This window comes from Equus przewalskii, chromosome 20, assembly GCF_037783145.1.
Source record: "Equus przewalskii isolate Varuska chromosome 20, EquPr2, whole genome shotgun sequence".
Lineage (NCBI taxonomy): Eukaryota > Metazoa > Chordata > Mammalia > Perissodactyla > Equidae > Equus > Equus przewalskii.
This window is the reverse complement of record NC_091850.1, coordinates 258721-273129: the sequence shown is the minus strand read 5'-3', so window position 1 is coordinate 273129 and position 14409 is coordinate 258721. Positions and strand designations below refer to the sequence as shown.

General features: G+C 35.4%; 1 pseudogene; it reads right to left on the bottom strand.

Annotated features, from left to right (window-relative positions):
- Positions 1 to 9906: 9906 nt before the first annotated feature.
- Positions 9907 to 10869, bottom strand: LOC103540899 (olfactory receptor 2L5-like; annotated as a pseudogene).
- Between the last annotated feature and the right edge of the window lie 3540 nt (positions 10870 to 14409).

The window sequence follows — 14409 nt, the reverse complement described above, 5'->3', positions numbered from 1 at the left end:
AGCTACAAGAAAACTCAGAAAGGCAGTTCAATGAAATCAGGAATAAAATTAATGGACAGAAGTAATTCTTGACAAAAGAGATTGAAACTGAAAAAATACACAATGAACGAGATAAAGAAAAATCTGGAATTCTTAAATAACAGAGCTGACATTGTGGAGGATAGAATTAGTAATTTAGAGCATCATCATATAGAAATGCTTCAGATGGAGGAAGGGAAGGAACAAATACTGAAAAGAAAGGAAGAAATTCTCCAAAAAATATCTCACTCAATTAGGAAATGCAACATAAGGATTATAGATATTCAAGAGGGAGAAGTGTAGGAGAAAGGAGTAGAGAGCTTGTTCAAACAAAAGTAGCTGAGTGGGTCAGCCCAATGCCACAGCAATTAAGTCCACACATTCCACTTTGGCAGCCCGGGGTTTGCTGATTTGGATCCCGGGTGCAGACCTACGCACCACTGGGAAAGTCATGCTGTGGCAGGCATCCCACATATAAAGTAGAGGAAGATGGGCATGGATGTTAGCTCAGGGCCAGTCTTCCTCAGCAAAAAGAGGAGGATTCGTGGTAGATGTTAGCTCAGGGCTAATCTTCTTCAAAAAAAGTAAATAAAAAGTAAAAACTTTTAAAAAAACAATAATAGCTGAGAACATCCCAAATCTTGGGAGGGAGCTGGAATTACAAGTGAGTGAAGCTGATACAACTCCTTATTGCATAAATGTTAAAAGAACTTCTCCAAGGCATATATTAGGAAAGCTGGCAAAAGTCAGTGAGAAATAAAAAATATTAGGGGCAGCAAGGCATAAGAAAATCACCTGCAAAATAACCCCCATGTGGCTTTCAGCAGATTTCTCAGCAGAAACTTTACAGGCTAGGAGAGAGTGGAATGATATATTAAAAATTCTGAAAGACAAAAACTTTCAGCCAAGAATCCTCTACATTGCAAAAATATCCCTCAGATATAATGGAGAAATAAAACATTTCCAAGATAAGCAAAAGCTGAGGGAGTTCATCACCACAAGACCAGCCCCCACCACAAGAAATGAGCAAGAAGGACCACATGCCTGAAAAAATAAAGGATTTACACAGCCTTGAGCAAGGAGATAAATACACAGACAAAACCAGAAAATAGCAGTTCTCAACCAGAACAGGTTAGCAAACATTTAATTATAACATTAAAGATAAAGGGAAAGAAAAGATAAAAAATATCTGTAATCCCTTCATTTTGATCACAAACTCATGACACAAAATGGAATAAGTAATGACAGTAATAATTTACACAGGGAAGAAGCTAGGGATGGAATGTGCTTAGACTATGGAAATGGGAGGCTATCAGAAAATGGACTATCTCATTATTACATCTTTAATAAAAACCTCATACTAACCACTAAACAGAAAGTCAGAACAGACACACAAATCATAAGTAAAGAGAAAACTGAGAAAACCATCATAAAGAACCACCAAACAGAATTGGCAGTGAGAAATACATGGGAGGAGAAGCAAGGGAAACAGAACAACCAGAAAAGAAGTGAAAAATGGAGGCATTCAGCCCTCGTGTATCAATAATCACTCTAAATGTAGATGGATTGAATTGTCCACTCAAAAGACATTGAGTGGCTGGATGGATTTAAAAACTAGAACCAACAATATGCTACCTCCAGGAAACACATCTCAGTTCTAAAGACAAACGCAGGTTCAGAGTGAAGGGATGGAAGATGATACTCCAAGCTAATGGTAAACAAAGAACATCAGATGTTGCCATATTTATATCAGACAAAGTGGACTTTAAGGGAAAAAAGGCAATGAGAGACAAAGAGGGGCAGTATAAAATGATAAAAGGGACACTCCACCAAGAGTACATAACACTTACACTTGCACCTAAGACAGGAGGACCAAAGTTCATAAAGCAATTGTTAACAGACCTAAAAGGAGATATTAACAGCAAGACAATAATAGCAGAGGACCTCAGCAACTCACTTAACATCAATAGATAGATTGTCCAGACAGAGAGTCAACAAGGATATAGTGGCATTCAGTGAAAAACTAGATCAGATGGACTTAATAGATATATAGAGAGCACTCCATCCGAAAACAGCAGAATTCACATTCTTCTCAAGTGCACAGGGAACATTCTCAAAGACAGACCACATTTTGGGAAACAAGGCAAGGCTCAATAAATTTAAGAAGATTGAAATCAAATCAAGCATCTTTTCTAGTCATAATGCTATGAAAGTAGAAATCAACAAGATAAAAGATGTGAAAGTGACAAATATGTGGAGACTAAACAGTACAATACTGAACAACCAATGGATCAATGAAGAAATTAAAGGAGAAATAAAAAATATCTGGAGACAAATGAAAATCAGAACACACCATATCAACTCATATGGAATGTAGCAGAAGTGGGAAATTCATAGCAATATAGGCCAATCTTAACAAACAAGAAAAATTTGAAAAAAGCAATCTTACACTACACCTAAAAGAACTAGAATAAAGATTAAACAAAGTCAACAGTCAGAAGAATGAGGGAAATAATAAAAATTAGACAAAAATAAATGAAATAGAAACAACAACAACAACAAAAAACAGTAGAAAGGATTAGTGAAACTAAAAGGTGGTTCATTAAGAAGAGAAACGGAATTGACAAACTCTTAGCCAGACTTACAAAAAAAAAAAAGAAGACAAAAGGCATAAACAAATAAAATTAGAAGTGAAAGAGGAGAAATTACAAAAGATACCACAGAAATACAAAGGATTATAAGAGAATAGTATGAAAAACTATATGCCAGCAAATTGGACAATGTAGAAGAAATGGATAAATTCTTAGTCTCATAGAACCTTCCAAAACTGAATAAAGAAGAAATAGAGAATCTGAATAAACCACTTCCAAGTAAAGAGATTGAAATAATAATAAAAAGCTTTCCAAAAAATAAAAGTCCAGGACCAAATGGCTTCTCTGGAGAATTTGACCAGACATTCAAAGAAGATTTATTGCCTAACCTTCTCAAACAATTCCATAAAATTGAAGAAACTGGAATACTTCCTAACACATTTTATGATGCCAACATTACCCTGATGCCAAAGCCAGACAAGGACAACACAAAGAAGGAAAATTACAGACCAATATAGCTGATAAATATAGATGCATAAATCCTCAACATAATATTGGTAAATCTAATACAGCAGTACATTAAAATGATCATACACCATGATCAAGTGGGATTTATACCAGGCATACAGGATACAGGGATAGCTCAACATCTGCAAATCCATCAATGTGATACCCCACATTAACAAAATAAGGAATACAAACCACATGATCATCTCAATAGATGCAGAGAAAAAAATTGACAAGATCCCACACCATTTATGAAAAACTCTCAAAAAAATGTGTATAGAAGGAACATATCTCAACATAATGAAGACCATTTGTGACAAACCTACAGCAAACATCATACTCAATTAGAAAACACTGAAAGCCATCCCTCTGAGAACAGGAACAAGACAACTGTGCCCACTCTCACCACTCTTATTCAGTATAGTGCTAGAAGTTTTGACAAAAGCAATTAGGCAAGAAATAGAAGTAAACAATGGCCAATTGACAAGGAAGAAGTGAAATTCTCGTTGTTTTCAGATGGCATGATTTTATATACAGAAAACAGTAAAGAATCCATTGGAAAACTATTATAAATAATCAACAACTACAGCAAAGTTGCAGGCTACAAAATCAACTTGCAAAATTCAATTGTCTTTCTATATTCTAATAATGAATTTACAGAAAGACAACTCAAGAATACAATCCCATTTACAATCGCAAAAAAAGAATAAAATATCTAGCAATAAATTTAACCAAGGAAGTGAAATACCTATACAATGAAAACTATAAGACATTATTGAAAAAAATTGATGATGACACAAATAAATGTAATGGTATTCCATGCACATGGATTGGAAGAATAAACAAAGTTAAAATATCCATACTACTTAAAGGATTGTACAGATTCAATACAATCCCAATGACATTCTTCATGGAAAGAGAACAAAGAATCCTAAAATTCACAAGGGGCGACAAAGGACTCTGAATAGCTGAAGCAATCCTGAGAAAAAAGGAGAAATCTAGATGCATATAATCTCTGACTTCAAAATATAAAAAGCTATAGTAATCAAACAGCATGGTACTGGTACAAAAGCAGACACACAGATCAATGGAAAAGAATTGAAAGATTCAATGAAATCCCTCTCAAAGTTCCAACAACATTTTTCGCAGAAATAGAACAAATAATCCTAAAACTTATATGGAACAAGGAAAGATCTCGAATAGACAAAGGGTTTCTGAGAACAAAGGACAAAGCTGGAGGTACCACACTCCCTGATTTTAAAACATACTACAAAGCTATAGTAACCAAAAGAGCATGGTAGTGTCACAAAAACCCACACAGAGACCAAGGGAACAGAATTGAGAGCCCAGAAATAAACCCACATATCTATGGACAGCTAATTTTCAACAAGGAAGCCAAGAACAGACAATGGGGAAAGGAGAGTCTCTTCAATAAATGGTTTTGGGAAAACTGGACAGCCACATGCAAAAGAATGAAAGTAGACCATTGTCCTACACCATGCACAAAAATCAACTCAAACTGGATTCCTTAAAGCCACGCATAGGGGCTTGAGGTCTCTTAATCTGATACAATTCAGTGGGGAGATAGCACCCTTTATCTTCACTTTTTCGTAGGTGTTATCTTCATGTAATTCATTTTGAGACACTTAGTTGGTATTGTTTATTGTACGCATGCACCAAGCGTAATTCTTCTGTGTTTCTGAAGATTTTGTAAGCCACGGAATCTCTTTTAATATAGCTATATAGTTTAATATGGTTAGTTTAATATAGTTATATAGTTTTAATATAGTTTAATATAGTTCTTTTTTGTTCCAGTTGGGATACATTTTTTTTCTTTTTCTTTCCATATGGAACCCTGGCTGATAGAGTCAGACTGCAAATGCCAGTTTAGACATATAGAAAACATGATGGAAATTAAGGGCAATTATTACAAGGATTGAGGAGGAAAAGTGTATTTCAAAATACATAGGAGACAAAATTAAGAGGTTTTCATGACAGTTTGTCTTTGTGGAAATGAGACAAAAGGATTGAGGATAAGGCCCACATGTCAAATTGGCCCCCAATTTGTGTGAGGCATACAAAAAAAGGTATAAGTACTCAGTAAGTATTTAATGACTAATAAGTCATTGGTCCAAGCAGAAACTTTCTTTTCTTCTCCAGATTATAAATGCGACTAAATGAGTAGTGGGGGTTGAGCTAATTTTTATAAGAAATAATTTATTACTTTATTTCATATTGTCACACAATTGACCTGCACTTTGTTGTGAGAAAGATACTCATCCCTCGAAACAAGAAGGGGAAAGGAAATATTCATTTCCCTTTCTGTAAATCAAACTTAGATAATTTGCTATATAAGAAAACACTAAAGGAAACACTTTGTGCATCATAAAAGCATCCAAATAGAGATGATGTGCTTTAAAAATGTCATCTTCTTACCATGAAACAATTAAAGAATGAATGAGAAGTGCAAGATAATAATTACTGGTTAATAGCTGGATGATAATAAAAATGGCTAAAAGGAGATGTAATGAAAAGGGAGCAGGGATCCTGTGAGAGGCCAAAAACTAGGGTAGTTCTAAGCCTCAGAGGCATCATTGCCCAAATTTCAAAATTATCTGAATTATCAAAATTATCTCATAAACAATGGATAAGATTGTAGAATATTTGAAGAATTTGTCTTCTTTCCATACTGCTCCTCCTAATGTTAAGAGCTTTTTGGAGAAAGAAATGTCTATGGGTGCAGACACAATATCAGTGGAAATTAGCTTCCTGCTTTCCTGAGCCATAAGACTACTGGAAAGATTTCAGGAAGGTCATTTATGATAGCTTGCAGTGCTCAGTATTTGCTGATGGTCTCTTTATCCCCATTTTCAGAGTTGTTGGCATGAAAAATTGAATTATTCTTGCTTTTGTAGGAATGCCATTAAAAGGGACCTCAATGATGCCATTCATTAAAGCAGAGTAAAATTTGCCATCCCCAAATATGCCTCTTTGCCATAAAAGTTATTTTATGGTGGTTATTTTTAAGAATCAACAGACATAGGAAAATTTCTGAAAACTGGAGTAGAAGTTACCTTTTTGTAAGAGACATTTAAATTTGTCAGGGAAATTTTCATCTGTAAGGGTATTTCCTTCCCTGTACCAGGAAGTGGAGAATGAGCAAATCTCTAGAAACTCTTATCAATGGGGAGGGCAGCAACTTAAGCCTGTATTACTACATACTCTGGTTTACTGTGCCTTTCCTGGTAACCTCCAATGACTGCTCCTCCCTTCCCTCACAATTTTGTCTTTAGCTGAAGTTGGTGTTTAAGGTGAAAATTGGGCCATTTCAGGGAGCTGGTTTTCCTGGGTCTCTCCCATGTAGGTAGGAGGTATACATGTTGTGAAACTTGGGTGGCTTTTTTTCCCTGTTAATCTGTCTTTTATTAAAGGAGGCGCCATTAGCCAAAAATCTAGAAGGGTAGAGGAAAAATTATTTCCCTCTCCTACACTATTTACTGAACACTATAAGGCAAAAGCCTGCATCTTACTTTTCAGCAAACTACGTCCAAAGATATGGCATGGTTTCCCCTAGGGCATGGGGTGCCAGGGCCAAAAATAGATACAGATATCTTTATTATGCCCATTATTCACTACCTGAAATGGATAAGTCTGAAATGGGCATCTCTGTTCAATTCCACACTCCCTCAGATGATTTCTAATGATAACAGCTAACAAACACAGCAGACATTGTCATCATGTTTCTGGTTTGGATGACACCATCTCCTTCCTACTCATTTATTTTACTCTTCTCAGGGCTGACCTCATGGGCATGTGGGCTGTGTGCTTGCATGGAGTCACACACTCAGAATGACTCCTTGCTTGGTTTAATACTTTGTTGTTGAAATTTTAAAATTCTTAATAATTTTATTTCTGAGTAGGCAGGTGAGCAGAGGAGTTAGGCTAGATGGCAGCATTAGCATGCAGTTTGGGTCCAGCAACAGCACCTGCACATGTGGGCTCAGGCAACACGCACATGGAGCAGTTGGCCTGGACTCCCCAGGTGCACACACATATCGTTATTCAAACACACAGGACCACAAGGGACTGGCTGGACTAGTATCTGGAGCTAAATTGCTGGCAGTAATGTCAACAGCAGCTGCAGATGGAGCAACAATAGTGGAAGTGGCCACTGCCCACTAAAAAGCAGAATCTCTGCCTGGCAGCGGCAATGGCCCATGATGTGGGTACAGGCTGACTTATCCATCAGTCCCAGAGCCCATGCCTGTGTCATCTAAAAAATTATTGACTATCTCACCTAAGTACCATGACAGGAAATGCTAGGAGCTTAGAAAGCAAACTTTGCCAGTAAATTATTTTAAATAAAAGTGTACACATGGTCACTTCAATAAAGCATATCAGGGAATTATTAGAAATCATCAGAGTCCAGAATCTAGTTTTCAAAACTACTGCAGCACTGCAAAACAAATATCCTCAGGCTTAGAAATAGAAATAAAATTTAAAGATAATTTGAAGATTTGAAATTTAATATGAAAGATTATTGATGGAATAGAACACTTTTCATACGAAGTTTCAGAAATCAATTATTAACAAAAAGGATAAAAATAATAGCAATTTAACTTGCAATTGAAAATAAATGTTAAAATGAATAAATAAGTATTTGAAACATGAAGCCAACTGCTTTCTTATACAAAGTCCACAAATTACCAGAAATTTGAGAGGAATTGTTAAAATGCCATTTATTAAATTTATATTTAAAATTAAAGTCAGATTTACATGAAATTGATTTATATGAATTGATAGGTTGAAATTTATTCATAAGAGAAATCTTTTTGAGAAAAAATTTCTCCTTGAGACTCATTAGCTCTACCTGTACTATAATTTATATTTTGATATAAGATATCAGAAATTCAGTCCAAATTTTCACCACCCACCAACACTCCTAATAACTTAAGCATATTCTTCTTAAAATTAAAACTCACAAAAAATTAGTTGCAACTTAGCATTTGCCACCAGTGACTGGCAATATTTTCAATTATGTTGATAATAAATGAAGTTCCTAAATATATAAATTTTGGTGAAAATAAATTTAGAGAAAAGTGAGCCAGAAGACCTTATGACCAATATAAACATTACATAATAAAGTATTACTATTTATTATATATGAAATTATGAGACAATATTGTTTGTAAGTTATATTTCATTTTATAGCTAATAAACGAGTTTTGAAGGGAAACATTTTATATTTTAGCACCAATAATAGTAGTCTTTCCTGCTTTTGGAACAAGAGGCCTCATATTTTCATTTTGCTCTGTGCCCTTGAAATTCTGTGGAAGATGACCCTCCCCCTCCCTGCCACACTTGAGAGGGTAAAGAGTATTTCTGCACTTATCACTGGTGGGCAGTGACAGCACTTCACTCGGGAAGTTTACTTGAGCCGATGGATTTTTATTGGATGTAATGGTAGGATCTATTTATCTTAGTGACTGAGCCATAATATCAATGACTAAAATTGGTCCATAGATGTTGGCTTCTCTCAACATATTTCAGTAGAACTATGAGATGCAGTAGTGGAGAATACAATCTCATCTGAGAAATATCATCTGATGCTAAGAGTAGCAGTGGCTACTGTTAAAAATGAGAGAACAGATCCAGAATAGAGTCCCTTGTGCTAAGCCCAAATCGCAAAATGGAGACTTAAGACCTAACTCAATTACAATTTCAAACTTCTTCAGGGGTAGAGTCTCAAACCAGTCAATCCGGAATTATCTGGTCAGCACCAGTGAAGTAACCCACCTACTGGACGCCTGCCATCCTCCAGGGGAAAGTGGCCTTGCCTGAAACAGTCAACTCTTCTCAAGAATAACTTTCTCGTCCCACTTCCGTCTGCCTGTAAGAGTGTTTTCATTTTGTAAAGCTCTTCACAACTCCTTTCTGTTTGTTAGACAGGATGCTGCCTGATTCATTCAATAAAACCGATATAACCCTTAAATTTTATTCAGTTGAATTTGCTCTTTACATTCCTTAGGATGTACTTAGCATGTGCAGAATGTCAGGGATGGGTGTGGGAATGTCCTTGACTAATTAATTCCCACTAATTTGACTAACCCTTTGACCCACTCATTTTATAATTAGCTTCACAATTTCCCTGACCTCTGTTAGCACCTCCAAGTTTTTATTCTTGACCCTGAGGTATACCTGAAATTAAATGACTTCCTTAGCATTCATCACCCTAACAGAGACATAAACCTGTCATATTCCATTCAGAGTGGTATAAGGAATTCTGAATCCCTGATGAAGTCTTGAAGTCTCAGCTAAATACCTGTAATGATAAGTTTCTCTAAATTAAAAGAAAGAGTAACTGGTACAGGTAAATTATGGGTCTACTATGAGAATAACAAGAAGTCTTCTGAATTTCAATTAAATCCTGACATTCAGGAAACATTAGCTTTTCTTTTAGATACATTTGAAAATACTAGAACTGCCATGCTGAATGACAACTTCAGTTAGTTTCTATTTTCCTTTCTACATAACAATGATTATCATCAACATCATATCAGTAAAAAATAAATGAATTTGAAAGTTAAATTGAAATTGATGGGAAAAACACCATGAAGAAAAAAGGATGAAGCTTAGAGTTTCATATATCTCTACATATATTCATATGTATGTATATTTACAAGATAATTTTGTCTAGACCTAAGTGATTTTATTCTTCTCTAGGTTAATTTTAGTTCTTGCACTCTAAGCATAAAATAATATTTTAATTACTGTACACTTATGAATGAACTTATATCCAAGTCCTGGGTACACATGCAAAAAGCTCTGTCTACATTCTCTGAATCATTCTTCTTAGAGCCCCCATCACCTCCTTGTTTCTCAGGCTGTAGATGATGGGGTTGAGCATTGGGGTCAGGATGGTGTAGAAGACAGCCAGAACCTTGTCCTCTGTTGGAGATCTGAGGGATCTTGGACGTAGATAAGTGTAAGCAAATGGAGCATAATAGAAAGTCACCACAGTGAGCTGGGTGGTGCAGGTGGAATAGGCCTTCTTCTTCCCTTCTGCTGAGTGCATGCGGTAGACAGCAAGGAGAACCTGGCCATATGAGCATGCAGTGCCAATGAAAGGCAACACAAGGAAGAGGGCAGTACTCACAAACACTGTGTACTCATAGACCCAGGTATCCATGCAGGCCAGAGTCAACATGGCTGGGACATCTCAGAAAAAATGGTTGATGGCCCTGGATTGACAGTAGGAGATTTGGAGGGCATATGCAGTGTGGGCACAGGAGTTGATAGAGCCCATTATCCAAGATCCTGTTATCATCAGCACACACACTCTTTTGCTCATATGAATGGGATAGTGGAGAGGAAAGCAAATAGCCACATAACGATCATAAGCCATAGATGTCAAGAGCAGTGCTTCTGCACCTCCTAAAGTCAAGAAAAAGAATCTCTGAACCCCACATCCAATGAAGGAGATAGATTTGTTTCCAAAGAGAAAATTAGAAACCATTTTTGGGACAATGGTGGAGATGTAATTCAAGTCAATGATGGAGAGCTGACTAAGTAAAAAATACTTGGGTGTGTGGAGATGAGTGTTCAGGAAGATGAGAAGGATCATGGACAGGTTGCCAAACAGAGCCATTAGGAAAATGAGAACAATGAGAATGAAGAAGAACAGGCCAATGTTTGATGGTGGAAACATCCCCAATAAAATAAAATCAGTTAATGTTTGATTAGAATTTTCCATGGGGCATTAATATGATTTTTCCTACAGTTCGACACAAAAGTAAGTGGTTAAGTATAAAATTATAAGTTCTTTTTAACTTATTATTTTAGTTATACTGTGTATTATTTAAAATTTTACAGCTCTTAAATGAAGAACTGAACTTATCTATTTTGGGAGAAATAAACCTTATTTTCCGATCCAGAGATTAAAATGTGAATATGCAAACATTTGTGTCCAAAGCATTTTCTAAGAAACCATTTGAATTATTTAACAAACAAGATTTCTATTTTGACTTCATTAGGATAAGTATGTTTTACTGCCCTTCACAAACTTAGATATCATTAAAATCAGATGTTATATTCAAAATGCATGCATAGAAAATTTATGTAAACTTATATATTGTAGAGTTCTAGTATCAATAAATGTTTATCACTCTTCAGAGATTTTTTTCATAGTTTTACCTAAAACTTACCTCTACAATTGGTGTAGCCTATCAGCTCATGTTGCGGAGCTTTATTTCTTTCTTAAGTCTTCTGTACACAATAATGTCAAATCAAGATTTCCAATCAGGAAATCAGGAAATCAGGTATTATCATTTGGTTCATCTGTTCTGAAATATTGCATGAATCCTCATTGTCAAGTTCCACTTACACAAAGTCATCCTCTTCTAGCTTCTGAATGCTGCAGTTAAAGAAGACTCTTTACTTGCATATCTATATACATGCTCATTTTAGCTTTCGTAACTCTGCTCAAGCTCTTCCAAATAGCATGTTTCCTGTCTCTGCTTCTCTAGCATGTATATAACTTTATACATTGCTTTATGGCACTGTCTTATTCATTTTTTCCTTTTTTTTTTTGTATTAAAGCAACAAAAGATCCCAAATAGCCAAAGGATTCCTGATAAAAAAAAGAACAAAGCTTGAGGTAGCACACTCCCCGATTTCAAAATATACTACAAAGCCATAGTAACCAAAACAGCATGGTACTGGCACAAAAACAGACACACAGATCAATGGAACAGAATTGAGAGCCCAGAAGTAAACTCACACATTTATGGACAGCTGATATTCGACAAGGGAGGCAAGAACATATAGTGGAGAAAGGAAAGTCTCTTCAATAAATGGTGTTGGGAAAACTGGGCAGCCATATGCAAAAGAATGAAAGTAGATCATTATCTTACACCAAGCACAAAAATCAACTCAAATGGATTAAAGACTTGAATGTAAGACCTGAAACCATGAAACTTCTGAAAGAAAACATAGACAATATACTCTTTGACATCAGTCTTAGCAGCATATTTAAAGTACCATGTCTGACTGGGCAAGGGAAACAAGAAAAAATGAGCAAATGGGACTACATCAAACTACAAACTTCTGCACAGCAAAGGAAACCATCAACAAAATGAAAAGACAACTTGACAATTGGGAGAAGATATTTGCAAACCATATATAAGATAAGGGGTTAATATCCAAAATATACAAAGAACTCATATGTCTCAAAGAAAAAAAATCCCCAACAACCCAATTAAAAAATGAGCAAAAGCTCTGAACAGACATTTCTCTGAAGAAGGTATATGGATGACCAACAAGCATATGAAAAAATGCTCAACATCATTAGCTATCAGGGAAATGCAAATCAAATCTACAATGAGGTATCACCTCACTCCAGTCAGAATGGTTATAAGTAACAAGACAGGAAACATCAATTGTTGGAGAGGATGTGGAGAGAAGGGAACCCTTGTTCACTGCTGGTGGGAGTGCAAACTGGTGCAGCCACTATGGAAAGCGTATGGAGTATCTTCAGAAAATTAGGGATAGATCTACCATATGATTCAGCTATCCCACTGCTGAGTATTTATCTAAAGAACTTGAAAACACAAATGCATAAAGATACTTGCACCCTTATGTTCATTGCAGCATTATACACAATAGCCAAGACTTGTAAGCAACATAGATGCCCACCAAGGGACAAATGGATAAAGAAGATGTGGTATATATACACAGTGGAATACTACTCAGCCATAAGAAATGTTGAAATCCGACCATTTGTGACCGCATGGATCGACCTTGAGGGGGTAAGGCTAAATGAAATAAGTCAGAGGAAGGCAGTCAAATACCATATGATCTCACTCATAAGAAGAAGGTAAAAACAATGACAAACAAACACATAGCAACAGAGATTAGATTGGTGGTTACCATAGGGGAAGTGGGAGATGGGGAGGGCAAAAGGGGTGAATAGGCTCACATGTGTGGTGATGGACTATAATTAGTTTTTGGGTGGTGAACATGATGTAATCTACACAGAATTTGAAATATATTATGATGTACATCTGAAAGCTATATAATGTTATAATCCAATGTTACTGCAATAAAATGAATTAATTTAAAAATTAAAAATAAATAAGTAAAATTATATTTAGTTCTAGATAAGTGTGTGAATTTAGGAACATATATTTATCACATCTCCCTCTTAAAACCTAATTATTATGATGATAAAGAAATAGATATGTTACAAATTAAAAGACAGGTGAACAAAAGACACAATGAGAAATGAAATATTTCAGGACTCTTTGAAAGAAGGAATTGGGATAGAGAAATGGTCAGTTACTTAAACGGAAAATAGGACATGGCACCCTGAGAATCTTCACGGAGGTAGGAGGAGATTCTCCTCCAGAGACGTCGTAAGTGAACAAGCTCCACACAAGATGTGATGTCTTAGTCTTAAATATTATTTTAGAGACCAATGTTACCAGACTTTTAAGGAAGTTTCCAACATGAAAGAGGAAGATGCACAAACTTGCACACATACACACACAAACACATATGCATTCACACACACTCTGCGCAAATATAAAGGGAGTTATACGTGGTTGGAAAAATGCAGAAAGAGAATACATTTTTAAAAATTAGAATTCATATCTTCAAAGAAGTATGAAATATTATGCCACATTACATTATTAGATTTATTTAAAACGTGTCAGATAATAAGAAAGAGATTTCCAAATTTAAAAAAATATAATTGATAAAATCAGTAGTGAAAGTTTGAAAGACAAAGTGAAAAAATCCACCAGAATTAAAAGAAAACAACAGCAAGAACAACATAAAGAGATTGCCATTTTGAAAGATTTGGAGAATTAGAGAATTAATGTAGGGAAATCAGTGTATGCTTGTTGTCATTCCTAGAAATGCATATAGCAAAATAATAATGGAGTTAACATCATCAAGGAAACATTTTTCAGAATTGATGTATATGACCCACCATATTCAGACACCATAAACAGAACACAGAAATGTAAATGAGAAATATTTTATTGAAAGAGATTTTCTTGAAAATTCAAAATGTATTCTTGAAAACATTTTCTGAAAATAGTCAATATTGCCGATAAATTTATGGCCTGAAAAGTGCCTTGACAGAGTAAATAGTCATAATAATGACAAGAACTATATATAGAAATAGTAACTAAATTATCATTTGAATTTACTATAATTTATATCTTTGTACTTTAGTAATATATACTGGAAGATGAAACAGTGCCGTCAACCTTGCCACCCAAGACCCAAA